This window comes from Anabrus simplex, chromosome 10 (assembly GCF_040414725.1).
Source record: "Anabrus simplex isolate iqAnaSimp1 chromosome 10, ASM4041472v1, whole genome shotgun sequence".
Lineage (NCBI taxonomy): Eukaryota > Metazoa > Arthropoda > Insecta > Orthoptera > Tettigoniidae > Anabrus > Anabrus simplex.
Window position 1 is genome coordinate 20,630,780 of NC_090274.1, and position 17,798 is coordinate 20,648,577.

Sequence of the window (17,798 nt, forward strand, 5' to 3'; positions counted from 1 at the left end):
TAGAAGGATAACTGCCTAGTTGTACTTCCTCTTAACCCCTTCAGTCCTGAATTTTTCTGTTTAGAAAGAAAAATCATTTCTGACTGGATTTTGATTTTAGGTCATACTGGGGATGTACTTACAAAATTTGGTTGATGAGAGACCTCCCGTTACAAAAATATATCATGTACAGTATACTGTACATTTGGTCTCAAGTGTTGCTGAATCCTAAACTTTTACCTTGGGATGGCAACCTTCTTAGGACAGGATTTGGAGGTATACATTGTTTCTACTGTACTAAATAGTAAGCCATGCATTCCTATAGAACTGAAATTGTCTATTTTTGAGATATTTTCATTGTTTACAGAAAATTACTTACAAATATTCATATTTTGTTCACATGTTACCGACAAAGAAATGCTTCATAACAATTCACATTCATTTCATTGCTTATGAAATGCTTCAAAGCAGTTCCTGTTCCTATTTATACAAAGATGTACTCCACACGTTCTGCAGATAATGTGTGATCGCTGGGTGCAATTAATTTTCTTGCATCGAGTAGGTTCTTTATTGCCATCATGCTCTGGTAAGTGATCAACACTATCCTGCACTTCCCTCTATGGTCTCCTCTCAGTTGTTTGTTTTTTATTAGTTGAAGGTGATGTTACAGGGCTTGTAGATAGCCTTCCTCTTTTGGTACACTTGAATTGGTTATCAACCTTCAGAAAAGCTTCAGATACCCTAAGCCTGAAATCTAACCAATCCATTATCTCCTTCTGTGCCAACCCAGCATTTCTAGCATTTTGACTGTACTCCATCACTCAGAGAAAACAAATATATGTGCACTTCAGAAAGACGTGACATACAAGCCAATCAAACCTGAGGAAAGTAATTAAAGTGTTGTTTGGTCATGGGAGCAGAATATCAGGCCTCTGTGTCAGGAAAATATCTTCAACAGAAAGTTCAGCATCTCCAGAAGTACCAATAGTATATCCATTGCCACTTGCCTCGGTTGGGCTGCTTACAGATATCATCTCAACATCAGCTCCTGAAATATATCGCAGAATAAAGCTGTATTTTAATAATTATTAGTTAAAAATTTGGGCAACTCAGTTTGCCATAAGAGTACTGGAGTTTCATAATGTGTAATAATACTGAATGTGATAACGTACCAATGCGCTGTATTTTTGGCTGGTTTGTGGTTCATCCTCATCATCACTGGCTAGTTCCTCCACATCAGACACATCTCCATTCTCCAACAACTTCAAAATCATATCAACGTCACTTGGGTTCATTTTCATCCTTGATGTGCCTGAATTTCAACAAAAATATATTTTTAGGGAACTCAGAGAACAAAAACAAAGTTTCTTTTTACATTTCTAAGAGACAATCTAGAGTATACAACACTTAATCTTCTTCTGTATTACTAGAAACTACCAGGTATATAAATAAAACTTTGTGAAAGATAATGAACTCAGTCACACTATTTGCAACACTTGAGACCCCATGTACAGTATACTGTACATGCTAATATACATGGATGTTATGAGTCAAGGTATATGAAAGGCTAACTATAATTAGTATGCATATTCTATTCAAACCTTTATCTTTAACCCCCAAACAGAACTTTACCCTAAACAGAATAAAATGTTAAAAATAAAGAAAAAAATTTTCCCACTTACCTCCACTATCAGCATGCTTGTCTGCCATGTTTTTTGTTTATCTTCATAATTCACTAATGTGTTGGTAGATGTCACTTCAACCAATTGAGAAACAAAGACAAAGCATAGAAGTCTCTAGCAAGATAGAGAACTCCCCTATTCACTAATAATTCTTGGTGCTATAAGCTAATGAATTTGATGTACAGTATACTGTACACCTGGACTGAAAGGGTTAAAGCAATAATCACCACCACCACGTGAATTGAAATGTAATAATGTATAAAATATACCCACAGACTAGAATTTGAAAAATGATGATAAAGAAAATGATTATGAGTTCAAAAATAATCAGAGGATCTAAATCTCAATTCTTATATTCTTATAAATTGATTTAAAAATATATTAAAATGAAATATTAAAACGTATCTGAACAAGGCGCAGGTATCCTCAACCCGCACAACGGATATGCAGTGAGATTTGCATTAATATTAGCGATCCGAGCTATCAGAACCCCTACAATTTATGCAACTCACCGAACATAACTGTAGAGCGGCTAGCTGATATTTGTGCCTCGTTCAAACAGTGTGCATTCTCACCTACTAGTGTCTAAAATCCAAATTAAATGTTTAAAACAACGGAAAGTGTCTTAAAAAAAATTCAACACTCAACTCGAAACAGTATCATGCATCCTTCCATTTATGACCTACCTCAACAGACTTATTAATCATTCAAATACACTTTTCGTGGATAGGAGGGTGCATTAAAACAAGGGACAATTAAGTTGTGGATCAACTCTAGAAATGAAACTTACCATAAGAGGCGTGTTCCAAGGGGTACAACTTACTCACACTGACATATTTACGCACCTGAATGAAGAGTCTCTGTCCAGTGGAAAGATAAATGTACAAGAAATAGCTATCGAGGAGGAACACATTACGCAACAATACAGAGAACAACCTTGTTCTGGAAGTATAACATCGTAAGCAGAAAACTTAATGTCCACCATCAAGATGAGGATTGATCATGGATGCTACCCTCACTGCAACAGAGTGACTAACTCGAAAGGTTACCCACGTGACGAATACGATGTTTATAATCCTGTATTTTTTCTTGTTTCGGATATAAGCAACAATGAACAAAAATTTTCACACAGCTCCGGTCACTCCAGGTCTCATTCCCCACAAATGTCAACGTTCTGCTTTAATATCACGGTAGAAAAATCTAGAAAGAGCTGATCCACTTCCTTCAATATGCCAAGAAACTACCCAGTGAAAACAGTTAAAAAAAATACTCTTTTAACCGTACCGGCCACTCACTACTACCCTTATTCCACGGTCTTTCCACCTTGTAGTACCGCCATGACAGGCCTCATGGCGAGAAAACGTTGCACCAATCCCTATACCTTATCACTGCATACTCGATTTCTAGGCAGTAATGGGTTGGAATGCGAGTAACAAGTGTACTCTAGCCTGCACAAAAGTTACGTAATCAGGTTGTCATAAACATTAGGGGAACGGCCCATCAAGATCCCTATAATTTTCTGTTACTCTCGCTACATTACAAAAGAGCGGGGTAGACAACAATAGAATATGCAACAAGGTGCCATGTGACAAAAGTGAAATTTTACAGAAACACAAGAAACTGAAAATCATTTTTAACGTTTCAAAGAAAGAATGGAAAAAACTTTATTTCTCGTATGCATTCCTTATAACGTCATGTGACTTGGATTTCAATTCACCAGCAATTCTGGCTCAAAAATACATTTTTATTTCTTACATGCCACCTTTATGCACATTTTCATTTTTCTGAACTGAACTGTATTATATACTTCCTTTCAACTAATGTGATCACATTTGAAAAATCAAATATATATATGCAATACATAAAAATATAAAAATCAACAACAACTGCCAAATAATCTCAATAAAACACGAATGAAAGACATGTTTAACATATTTCCATATAACACAGTTTGATTTGGAAACATCTTTGATATTGTGCATTTCTCATTTTCATCTATTTAAATCCCCTGATCATTGACCTATTTTGATGATGTTGGCCACTGTAAGAGTTCCTTATGGAAGTCCATTTCTGGACAGTATTTCCTTACCTTTGTAATGTCGGTCAATTTTTTCTATTCAATTGGAATTCTCTGATTGTAAGCTGCTTCTGTTGGTAGAATGATGGCTCTATAGTACGAGATTTCAATATAAATGTATGTGATATGAAGCCGTCAATGAAAAGCCGTGCAGTAACCTTTTCCTTCATGCTGGTATCATAAAACAGATAGTTGTATTTAATTCTTTGAAATGGCACTTTTTGACTTCTTGGAATATGTCCGCCATAAGATTTATCTGACCGAAAATTTCTCTATAATATTTGGGCCACTATAATGCAATAATATTGATAACTAATCCACATAAATACGAAAACTCATGTCACCTTTTTGCAACCATGAGCCACGAATCGTTAAATAAACGTGATTACTTAGGGCACGCGAAATTTTTTACGTGCTGTTATGGATGAGAATCTTGGAGCAAACTTTATACATTTCACCCTCTTTTCATTCGACACTTCTACCACCTCTATATTTTGCGATTCATCCTCAAATTATGTATCCATATGTCATAATATTGCAAGTTAATTTAATTGTTTGCAGCAGTGCTGTAGCAAATGACTCATGTCTGATTTAATGGCACGATAATATATCATAATAAACTGATTGCAATCAAATATGTATCGGTTGACTAGGATAAATGTACTCAATAATCGATAACCCACCAATCATCCAATCTACTCTATTCTACGCACATAATCAGCTAATGAAATAATCTTACCCGGCATTTGCGTTTCAAATATCGCTTTAATACCGGCCGATGGTCCATGACAACCGCCATCAGAATATCAGAAATTCCAACGTTAAATTGAATAGACATCTATGCGCTGATGTACTGTGAAAACAGAAAGAATAAAAATTATCCATCGATGTTGAGGTGAACACTTTGACAATGCATGTTGTCGTTGTAATTAGGAAAACGACTATGTGATAATATTTAAGTTTAGAACCCTGGCCAGTAAAGTTCTGTCATCTAGGTTTCAGTACTACATAAACTATATCAACGAAATTTCGTTCTATAGTCGGGGCCACGAGAGTTGAAGTCTGACGTTTAGCGAGAAAAAGTTGACTAACGCTGCTCGAAAATGGTCTGTTGCTATGGCAACGATAACAGAGATGCCACACTGAATTTTGCAATTGCCATGTGGGTTGGCTTGTTCTCAGTCGCTTTTGCGATATTATTCGTAGAAGTACTGTGTTAGTTGTTGCTGGTTTATGTAATAATTTACCTCTTTGCTTCCTGGATATTATTTTCGTTGTTAGTTTATTTTTTTGTAATTTATCAGTGGCTAGTTGTACAATTATATTCTATGTTTAACATGTGCATTTATTGAGGTTATTGTCAGTTTAGTGAATGACGTGTTCTGTGTTAAATGTCGGAATTATTAGCTCGAGCATAGAAACGGGTCAAAGCTTATTGAATTTCATTTCCGGGCGAGTTTGCTATCCGGGAGATAGTGGGTTCGAACCCCACTGTCGGCAGCCCTGAAGATGGATTTGCGTGGTTTCTCATTTTCTCACTGGCTGTACCTTAATTAACGCCTATCCCATCGTCGCCATAAGAGCTATCTGTGTCGGTGCGACGTAAAACAAATAGTAAAAAAATCATTGTATGTCGTAGTATTGTGATACTCTGGTTTTTCTAGACCGGGGCCGCTATCTCACAGTCAGATAGATCGTTAGTTGCAATCACGTAGGCTGAGTGGACCTCAAACCAACTCTTCACCTGGTTGGGAATCGAACTCGGGTCGTTCGGGTAAGAGGCAAGCAGGCTATGCCTACACCACGGGGGCGGCTGGTTATTAACTACAGGTGATTATTATAATTTCGATCCAGCTAGAGGGCATTGCATTGATTTGACGCTATGTTGGCTGCCTGAATGTCAATTTCGACGTTCTGTAATTTTACTCTGCCAGATTGAACTGAAGGGCGATCGATAACTTAGTTTTAATTACATTCTTCTGGTAAGGTCCAAATGTTTCAACAGGGATATTTTTGTGCCAAAATCGAGCACTTTTTCGTACTCTTGAAAAACTCGACTACTTCTGACGGGGCTCAATCCCGAGATCTTTGGATCTGGAGGACGACATTCAACCAATGATTCACAAAGGGAACAATTGTTACAGATAGAACATAGTGAAGGGTTTTCGCCATGAATAAACACTTTAATTTTCAAAGGAACTTTACGTCATTCCCTTTACTTGATTTAGTGGATTCTAAAGATAATTTAAATGTAAATTTTTTGTATCCCAGTTCGGTTGTGAGGACAGCTGTAAAGTCACTTTCGTTCTATGGCAGGAAAGAATTACGCGGCGGTAGGGAATGTAATGTTTTTCCGATGCCATTAGAGCTCTTGGAGGATATAATGACCGTAATGTGTGGTTGCAATTCGCAATCGAGGCTTACTGACGTACGTTAATGAGAAGTAATGGGGCAATAAGGAAACACAAAAAACGATACGCTCTCCTCTCTGTAATTTGTCTGTTTCTGAAGAGGAGGAAAAGGTTGTTCTGGTTGTTACACTTTAGAAGCCTCTATTTGTTTCCTCTCGTACACGTAATGTGTGTTTGTAAATTCTCTCTCTGAAGGTGTGTGCATGAATACGGTAGGTTAGTTTTGTAATCTTCTTGAACGAGCTCCTGTGATGGCTGAAACCCGTCTAACGATTCTGCGTAAAGATTTGCATAAGTGGCAGGGATTATGTCTTCTAACTTCCCTAAATAGCTATTTTCACAAACAGGAGCGTTAACTATAGCCTGCTTATGGATATACCTCAAGACAACACTTATGACATAGTATCAGGAGACAAACCGCGTGGGGGTAATACACCCCTACCACCCTTATGGGCAGGGGGCGAGGGGTAAGGTGTAAAAATAATCTAGAATAGTATCGAATCCATAGTTTTCGTGGTCACTGAAATGAATAGTTACACTCCGAATTTTTTAAAGTCAATGTTCATCCCCCTTTGGGGTGGGGGTGACGGGGGAGTGAGATGTAAAAATAATCGCAAATAGTATCGAATCTACGTTTTCGGGACCACTGAGATGAATGGTGACAATCCAGATTTTTTCTCTCTTAGAGGTGGGGACGAGAGCGGTACAGCTTCACTGACAGTTGAAATCCTGTACATCGTATTTATAGTGCGACGGATAAATATATATAGTTATCATCACTTATTAATTTTTGACAGGATCAAATACTTCAAAGTCAATTCGAGCTTCCATAGGGACAAAGTTTTACTCGAAAATTAAATAATCTAAAACTTGAAATCAAACACATCTAAATAATTCTAAAACTACATAATATAGCCTATCGTAACATATCAATCTGCAAGTCAAAAAGGAATTCTATAAAAATTAACTTCACATATAAATAACTGGTAATACAAATCTTAAAGGTAATCATTCAGAAACTATCCGGGCAACGCCGGGTACTACAGCTAGTTTATGATGTATAGGTTGATCCAAAAGTCCGTTAACATTTGACGAGGCAATATTTCGCGCAATATTGGGGAGAGAGAGAGAGAGAGAGAGAGAGAGAGAGAGAGAGGTAATGATTGACACACATAATTGGTATGACATGGGGTTAAATGACCAGCAGATTACGCTTCATACGAGACACAAACAATAATTAGCGTAACAATGGAGGGTTAGCAAAGATGATGTTCTTTATAACACATGTTCAACATGTCGGCTGTCATACATCAACAATACCTGTAGTCGAGGGACAATGTTGTGAACAGCACTGTACAGCATATCCGTAGGTATGGTGAGAAATTGCCGTAGGATGTTGTCTTTTAGCATCACTAATGAAGTCGGCCGATCGCGGTGGATTTGCGACTTCAGGTAACCCAACAACCAATAATTGCACCGATTGAGGTCGGGTGACCGGGGAGGCCAAGAATGACATGCCGCGATTGCAGGCGCATCAGACGCCCTTTCTCACGACAGTCACTTTTATACCGTACGCGGGTCTCATGCGGCGTGACTGACTTACTGTTGTCCAGCGCCATATCATTGTTGGTGTCAATGAAACCCCATGTCATGCCAAGTATGTGTGTGCATTTGTACCTGACGTGTTGCTATCCAGAGCTATCTGTTCGTCACTTTTAGCACTTTATTTTCGTGTCAATAAAACACCATGTCATGCCGATTATGGGTGTCAATTATTGCCTCCCTGCCTTCAATATTCCGCGAAGTATTGGCTCGTCAAATGTTAACGGACTTTTGGATCTCCCTGTATATGAGATGTTTACCTGTAGGAAGTAGATCAACCTATACAGTAGTCACCATGGTGATAGCGGATGATTACTTGTGCTGGGAATGCAGAGAAGCCAGATGGGTATGGAATCACAGTGCTGCAATCACGCGAAGAAGCAATTCAACAAGTTTAAGTTTGGTGTTCTGTGATTCATCATCTCTCTCACTGTCAGTGTTTGCATTACTGTAAAGCCTAGTTCAGCCAATCAGAGACGAATTCTAATGAAACAGTGCTGAAAGTAATTACTATACGGTAAAGTGTCATTTTCTGTACAGTTTTGAGTGCGGCAAGAAAGCAATTACGTCATATTATGAAATACATGATTACGACTTCCCATTTGTAAGCGAACTGATTTAAGAAAAATAAGAATTTTACTAATTAATACTATTTATTTTTGGGGAGACATACTCTTCGCCGCGTTATATTGAGCTGCTTCTGCTGTATATCCAATCAAATGTGCCTTATCCAAATCTGGCGAATTAATCAATACTCCCCAGTTTGCTCAAAGGCCACTGATCAGTCATCCCGAGACGGAGTTAGCATACGCTGCTCCTCTAGTCAACAACACACGAGCTGCTCATCCAAGTGGTGAGCACGCCTGAAGTCGCTTATCTTGTAAAATCTCACGGGGTCCATTGTTTCAACAAAACCTCTCCATTAGGTTGCTCATATCTGTACGCCTCGTGTGACACGCTGAGGAACTGGCTGATATGAGAGATTCGTATCATTCATTGACCCCGTAGCACCGCAGTACCTGTAGGCCATCTAACTATGTTGCACAGAGTGAGTTGTTTCCGTGGTTTGAATCAGGTAGCTGTGAGCTACCATTTGGGAGATGGTAGTTTCGAGCATGACTGTTACAGCCCTACATATTGTTTTCCGTGGTTTTCTACTTCCAGACAAGACAGATTCTTAGGTTGTACCTTTATTAAGGCCACGGTGTGTGTCCTCAAAAGCCTAGTCCTTTCCTATCCCGTCATAGCCATAAGACATCTGTCAGCTAGTGCGTCTTAAAGGCAATAGTAGAAACAATGGGCTGCAGTCGTATTGGTAATCCACGTTCCTCATGGGCTGTATACGCAGCGCATTAATTTTTCAACCTATGGATTTTAGTGGCGGAAGTGTCGTAGGACGTGTTTGGCTTGTCAGTTCTGTACATTCTTTTCCCGGTGAGGTACATGTTCCGCTGTGTGAGGGTGTTGTTCATGGGTGTAGGTGTAATTATACGGGCTTGGAATGTGAAGGAAGTGGCCGTGCCTATCCTTGAATTTGCTTGGAGTTAAAATGAGTAACCATATTAATTTATTTCTAGGGCATCTGACAGGATTTGAACCAACTGTCATCCGAGCATACAACCAGCAGTCGTAAGTGGCAGTACCGCAACGAACTGAGTGAGCCTCGTCGGAATAATAAGGAATTTGATATGAAATTGAATATTAATAAAACAAAAGTCATGAACAGTGTGTGGAGGCAAAATTAATGAAAATGAAGGCAGCCTACATGAAGACTCTTGAATCAGATTAGGAAGAGGCAACTTTCTTGGATGGTATATAGACTTCGACATAGGAATGTGATAGTGGAAGTTTTGGAAGGTAAAAATACCAGATAAACGCTCTCGTGGAAGACCAAGAAAGATATTCATGATGACATTTCTTGTGAACTCTGGATGCAGGACCTATGCAGAGGACTATGATGGGGAGCTAAGGTCAGACACTTCCAGACAATTGTAAGACCAGGAGTTTTATACGTATGCATCAGAAATACGAGCAGAAATACGTATTGAGCTTGAGAAAATAAAACCTCACAGCGAGAACGGGAGAACATAGAATTAAGGATGGGGAGAAAGATCTTAGGACCCATTAAAAAGGAAGGAATATGAACGCTCAGCAGAAATCAAGTGCATGGCAAGGTGGGCAAAGTAACGGACGTAATGAGGAAAAGGAGGCTGATTTTCTTCGGTCTGACAGGAGACTGATGAATCAGATCCTAACACAAGTTTGGAATCTCAAAGGCAAACTCAGATGACACCAGGGAGTGGCTGATAATTTGAGGCTGAGCGGGATAAAGCAACAAGATGTCCTAGATAGTCCCATCTTTAAACAAAAGAATCCGGGATTGAAGGGTACCTGAAGATGTCAAACCAGCAAACCTACTTCCCTCGTCGGAGGACGAAACAAATGCTCATATTAAGAGAATGAAGGAAATTTGGGCAACGTTACGTAAACTTGGTTGGAAACCCGAATAACGTGGCCTAACGAGGCCGTAACTATGTTTATAAACAATAATGATGATTAGTAGGAACCCACGTCCATTGCATGAAATGATCAGTGGTGAGCCTGTACAACAAGTAGCACAGTTCAAATACCTCGACCAGATCTTAACAGAAAACCTTCAGAGATAGTCCCTTCTGTGCCAGAAAATAATGTCCCTCACCTTACGTGGAAGAATAATGGAATCCTATGTTTCGTCCCTTGAGGTGTATTGTGCTGAGACTTGGACGTTAGCCGAGAGTGATATTAAGAGGCTAGAAGCCTTTGAGATGTGGTGTTGGCGTCGACTGCAACGGATAAGTTGGGTGGAGAAGATCAGCACTGAGGTAATGAACATTGTTCAAGAAAAGACAGCTGTTGAATAAGATTAGGCAGAGGCAACTTTCTTGGATGGTACTTAGATTTCGACATAGGAATGTGATGGTGGAAATTTGGGAAGGTAAAACACCAGATAAACGCTCCCGCGGAAGACCAAGAAAGATATTCATGATGACATTTCTTGTGAACTCTGGATGCAGGACCTACTCAGAAGCAAAATGTACTGAACAGGGTCGACCCAGTTGGAGAAGACTCACCGCAGGGGCAAGACAGTCATTCGACTGAATTTCTCCAAGAAGAGAATAATAATAATAATAATAATAATAATAATAATAATAATAATAATAATAATAACTGCTAAACTGCAAAGGGCTTACAAAATCACATGGAACAGATACAACAAAAGATGTATATCAAAAAATGCAAAATTACGACACTACAATACAGTCATCAAACCAGAGGCACTTTATGCATCTGAAACACTGATCATTGGCGGCAGGTCACAAATGAAAAGCATTGAGAAACAAGAGAGGAAAATTCTCAGAAAAATCCTAGGACCAAAGTTCGAAAATGGAATTTGGATAAAAAAGAAACCACACGAAATTTTTCAATTCACAGAAAAAATCACAGATACCATCAGAAAGAGACGACTAAAATTCTACGGACACCTACACAGAATGGATAACAACAGGCTGACAAAGAAAATTCTAAATCTAGCTCTAACCCTGAAAATCCGCAACAATTGGTTAGCAGAAATTCATGAAGATCTACAAGAAATGGGTATTGAGGACGAAACCATTCAAGATAGAATGAAATTTAGAAGCTTAGTAAACAAACATAAATTTGCAGAGAAACCAACAAGAAAAATACAGGCTGGACAGAAACACGCAGAAAGGAACACAGTGAAAAAATGAAGAGATATTGGGAAGAAAAGAAGAAGAAACATTGTGCAAAATAAGTTCAAACGCGCTCCACAGCTGGGCACAACGAATCAAAAAAAAAATAATAATAATAGTAATCGATTCTGTGGATCCCATTGCATAGAATATCAATTCATTTTCAGCTGTACTAATTTCCAAATCTGCGTTGTGTGCAGGGCGATAAGGTAATTTTTATTATAGCGGATTGCATTACATCGCCAGTGAAATCTGCCTGCTGTGTTGTGTTCCGGAAGTAGTACACAGTTTAGGTAAGCCTCGTTACATTCTGCTAACAACGGCTTCTCTTTACCACTACGAGAGTACTAATGACTATTTAATGCACCCATCGCCTCTCTTTTTTGTTTTTACATGTGGATTTGGAGTGTTTGTCACCACAGACGTTAAAATTAGGTGCCCTGAAAAAATAAAATAAAAGTAAAAATTTGAACTGTTTAATTTATTATTTAAAACATGGTCTTTCGTTTCCGTTGTGGATATAGAGTTGGCCTATTGATATCCCAGTCAACAGAATAAGAATAACCGAGGCTATCGTACCACAATCGGGAGGTTGATGTTTCCGTTCCAGTTAGTGTTCACCTCTTCGGAGAGATAAACAATTATATTCCTTTGACAGTATATCGTCCTTGTGCCTACTTTAGCCTACAACTCTGGCCAGAAAGGTTCTTGTCATCTAAGTAAGGTTTAGTATTGCATGAACTACAGGGTGCACACGAAGTCCGTATACCCCTATATTAAATTACATTAAACTCAAACTGCAGGATATAAAAGTACATATACTCATTATTTATTTATTTATTTATTTATTTATTTATTTATTTATTTATTTATTTATTTATTTATTTATTTATTTGTACTTATATCTTACAACTTAAGAATCTAAAACATCCGTACGTGTCCCTCCATGGTCTCTGCACAGCTGAATACGCTACGATGTTCTGATGCTCATATTAAGCTAACATCCTTGGGGTCACTGTTTGGAAAGATTCGCGCACCGCATTTTTCAGATCATCAATTCCAACATACCACTACTTCCTCACCTGTTCCTTGATGTATCCGCAGACTGCGTTTTCGGGTGTCGTTAGATCAGAGCTTCTTGGTTGCCACGGAAGAGGAGCTGGATCCTCGACCGATCCCAAAGACTACGTTCAGACGTTGTCGAACAGACACTACGAAGTGAGCCGTCGCCCCATTTTGTTGCAACCAAACAACATCTACGATTCCCACATTTTGCAGCTCTGGAATGAGCCGGTCATTAATCATCTGGAGGTAACTGCTCTGATTAACAGAACGTTCAAAAAATATGAGCCAAACAGATGCGTTTGTGTCATTCAGGCCCAGATCAAGACGTGAGGTAGGTTACGCTCGATTTCTTGAAAAAAATGTGGATTTTCTTTTCCCCGGAATTAGTCCTTGCGACTACGAGAGTTGCGATGAATCGCACATTCGTCAGTGAACATGACTTCTGCATCCGACGACAAGTATCAATGCGCCTCTCCAATTCATATTATAATTCATTGACACTCAGTGGACGCCAACACCTCACTTTCAGATCCACTTTGATGTGTTCCCTCATGGTTGATTCCGGTATCCCCAACTCTGTCGTAGTCTCCGTATGGATTTGACCGGAGATTGTTCGATAGTTTCTTCCACGTTAGCACAAAGTTAGTCTATTGCATGGTCTTCCATTTCTCGGCGTATCGCGGACACTGCACGTTAAAAATGCTTTTCTTTCCGCGCTAAGAACGTCGTCTTTCACAAAATTTCGCAACGAAATCGTCCCTCACATTTTAAATTGATTTGCCGATAATTTCATGCTCATGAATCCACACAGCCTCCAGCAAACGTTCCTCAATCGTAGAATCACTTTCTTTCAATATCCTCGCACCAACTGGTGTCAACAATCGAAGTCGATAACAATGGGTACCTGACAATAGAAGTAAATGAGTAGGGGTATACGGACTTTGTGCGCACGTGTGTTGTGGGTCAGTATTTTGTCCCCTCAATATTGTCACATAACTGCATTTTAAGAGTGTATTTATACAAAGAGGACAAGTTTGGGAATGAAGAATGGCTTATGGATTAATCAAGATGGAAGGGGGTTCGTGCACCAGACTTGGGGTACTAGAGTTTGTCAGTCTGCCGAAACTAATTGTTTATGCATAAATTTTATAAACCAGAAAAAGAACACAGATGGTAAAAAAAACATAAACTACATAATTAAATTAGAATGGCATGCTTAGTTCTTCAAAAAACACCAGATTCTATCAAATCACAGTCAAACATATTTAGAAATACATAAACATTTGTGTTCATTTCTATTTAAATTCTCAAATAATTGACATTTGGAACTTATCTTAACGAAGTCCCCACCCTAGCATAGATTGTTTTAGTATAGCATCAAGAGGATAATTCTTATGGTAAGTGTGGCATTACTTAATGCAAAATAAATTCTTGAACAAGCCATATCTCCACAAAACCTAAAATTCTCCAAGTTACTGTTCGTCATAAATTTTACTAAACAATATTTTACAGTGGCTCCAAGAAGTATTCGTTTCTTAACCTACGTTATGTTATGAGTTTAATTATGACGTCCAAATATACCAGGTGTATGCATAAGTTTTACCGGTTTTTTGGTAAAGAAAATGTGTCATTTTCAGAGGAGGAAATTAATATTGTGTTTATTCAAACTATTGGCCATCGGCTTCTACACACTTCGCCAATCTTTCAGGGAAGTTATGAATACTATGCCAGAAAAACTGCTCGTCTTTTGCGGCAAACCCTTCGTCGAGCCATTTTCCAACTTCCTCGAAATTGATGAAGTGCTGCTCTGCGAACGCGTGCCCGATTTATGAGTGAGAAGAGGAGAGATTAAGATGGCGCCAGGTCGGGACAGTATGGCGGGCTGGGTAGGATGTCCCATTCAAGCGATTTCAAGGTGTCTTTCACTGGTTTTGCATGCGAGATAGCGCATGGTCGTGTAACGAAATCACTTTGCCATGTCTTCTGGCCCATTCCGGTCGTCTTTCGATCGAAGCGCGATTTACATTAATAATTTGTTGGCAATAGCGTGTGCATTAACGGTTTCGCCGTGCGTCAAGAGTTCATAGTCTTCGCGCGCATTGAAATCACCACGTTTAAATGGTCGCGCATATTCTAATGGATGGAGCGTGCTCACCATTTGTTTCTATCAACAATACGATGACTTTCCACAACCACTTTGCGTTTTATTAAATAAGAAAAGCAATGGGTGCCGCAAATGTTCTTTTTTTCAGGCACGAACGTCGACATGTTCATTGAACGATACAGCACAGACGCTAGTGTTTGGCGGACTCATCTTGTGTGTATTGGTGAGTTGATGTCAGACAAACAAACTGACGTATACGTTAAATTCATACGCTGCGTATTGTTCGCTGGCGCCATCTCTTAGTGAAGCCGGAAAAGACTTCCGCATACACCTGGTATAATGCCTTACCGACGTAAATATAATATAAGTTGAACATGTACGGCTTCAAAGCCAAAGGACAGCAATAATCGTAAGGTATTTCTATTAAAAACAAATCTCAGTGACCTTCACCCTACAATATGTATTCGTCCGCATGCACTAATTCAAATAACACAGGATATTCCGCATTCCATCCAAGGTAGACACCGACGTCATATCGAGCCAGCAGTGTGTTATTGTTTGTGCAAGGCGTAGGGAAGAAAAACAAGGAAACAGAGGAGAAACGCCGGATTGCCATACGTCAATTTAAAGCAGTTAAATCTTACAAAGACATTAGTGGACTCTTCTGCAGACCAATTACAACGATAAGAAGCATAATATACATGTTTACTAAAACACAAACATACCAGAATGCTCCCCGAAAAGGAAGTCCATATATCTTGACCGAGAAGGAAAAGCCGGCAAGTGGTCCGTTATGTTAAAAAGGATCCAAAATTGAGTGCCTCGAAATTAAAAGTTCAGGTCGCAAATGAATTAGGAAAGACTCTTTCAGAGAATATACTGTAAGGGATGTTCTCTACGCAACTGGTTGTAGAAAGCCATACATTAACAAAGTGAATAGAAAGGAGAGACGTACATTTGCAGAAACCAACAAAAATAGAGACTTCGAATTCTGGAAAGAGGTCTTCTTCACAGACGAAACTAACTTTAATATTTTGTAGTCGGATGAGAGAGTGACAGTTTGGAGACAAAAGAACAGTGAGATGGAAGAACGGAACTTGACCGCTACTGTCAAACACAGCGGGGGCTCCATGCAAGTATGCGGTGCATGGGTGTGAGTGGTGTTGAGGAATTGAAGGTATCTTGGAGCACAGTGGATATATTCAGATTCTGAAGGATCATGTTGTCAAAAGTGTAATAGATACGGGCCTGACAGGGGACTATATTTTCACCCAGGATAACGACTCTAAACACACGGCTCTTAATGCCAGGCTGTAGCTGCTTTATAAGACACCAAGTTATATGCAGACAGCTTCTCCGTCACAGGACCTCAATCCTATTGAGCATTTCTGGGATGCTTTGGAAAGAAACATAGGGAAAATGTGTATTTCCAACAAGAATGAGTTCCAGGCAGGATTGTTGAAAGAGTGGAAAGATATCATAAGGACCACGACTGAAGAGTTGAAGTACGTGCCTCGGCGACTGGCAGAAGTTATATAAAAAAAAAGGTGGCCCAACGAAGTACTGAACGCCAAAAGTAACGTCTGAATAGCCAGAGGAAGGCATGGACGAATACTTCTTGGAGACCACTTTACGAACTGTTATGCTGTTTTGTCTGGTTTTTCAATTAACAGGAAAAAATGTGCAGTGTTTTTTCCCTTGTGGCTACTATGCTTTATAGATATAAGCAATGTCCAGTTCATTGTCTGAATTTACGGTTTCATTTCAATAAACCGTCTTGTGTTCTGTCAGAGCGACGAATACTTTATGGAGTTACTGTATACAAAAATGACACCGTACACTTTTAACGTCCTTATTACAAATATCAACGGTCTGAGCAGAAACAGAACCCGCTAACATGGTCTCAGAACAATAATACTTCTACCCGACTATTTGTAGAGATGTTTGCGATGCCATGTAAGTCCCTTCTACTAGTATAACACAGTTTCTCACTTACTGGGAGACTTCAATGCTCGCAGTCAATTTGCATTCAATTTTATAAAATACGAAACAATAGCTTTTTAATTCATACATAATTTCAATTAAACTGTAGCGACAGTTTAATGACCGGAAATTGGAATTTAATTGCACATACATGATTAGTTTGTGATTGACTGAAATTCAAATAGTATGTGAAGCAGTTGTAATAAACTGTCGGGATTACTTGTCTATAATGAACACTTGCTACTGACAGTTCGTGTGATTCGAAAAACCGAATTTAATACAAATAATGATGGGAGGATCTGAACTGTTAGTACACCTATATATGAAAATAAGGGCTTTGTCTCTACATTGTTCAGAATTAAGAGAGGATGGTATATCTCTATGTCTGCATGTATGTATGTACGCGCATCACGAGGATATGGCTGAAGAGAATTTAATGAAAATCGGTATGTAAAGTCGGCGAACGCGACACTACAATATAGGCTATAAATAATTTTATTCATGCTGAGTAGTTTAGGGGAAGGCACCTAAATTTTCGTGTTTATGATATCTCTGTTATTGATCTTATCGAAAAGTACTGCATGACAAGTGTTTGCAATTTCTGATCATTTATGTCTTGTAGAGTTTCGCCGTAGCAGTCATGATAAAATAATTCATGAATTTAGACTTCTGTTGCTTAGTCCACATCAAGGCCTGCGTGGTCTTCGGTCCAAATCGACGAGAGAAATCGTAAAGGAAAGATCGCTTGAAGTATAAGACAAGAGAGAATGTCATGAAAGAGGGGAGGACTCCTTTCATATTAGATTCCTTAATATCTCAGAGTCCGAAGGAGACTAAATGTGAAGGTGTACAATATCGAAAGCTCATACAACTGATCGATAATAATATTATATTGACCATTGCTTGTTGTGATGTGATTTGTCTCTTCTGCGGCAACTCATCTCATTGCTGAAGAGGCCCGACTAAAACAGCCTGCCTGAATATTGGTGGGGAGTAGCTGGGGAGTTAGATAACATCTGCTATACGAATGTCCCATCAAAGACGAGTACTGAAAGCAGTTTATTATTATTAATTAATTTATTTATCTATCGATACAGCCAACTTTGGGCCACGTTTACACAATCTCCCTTCTGTCACGCAGACTGA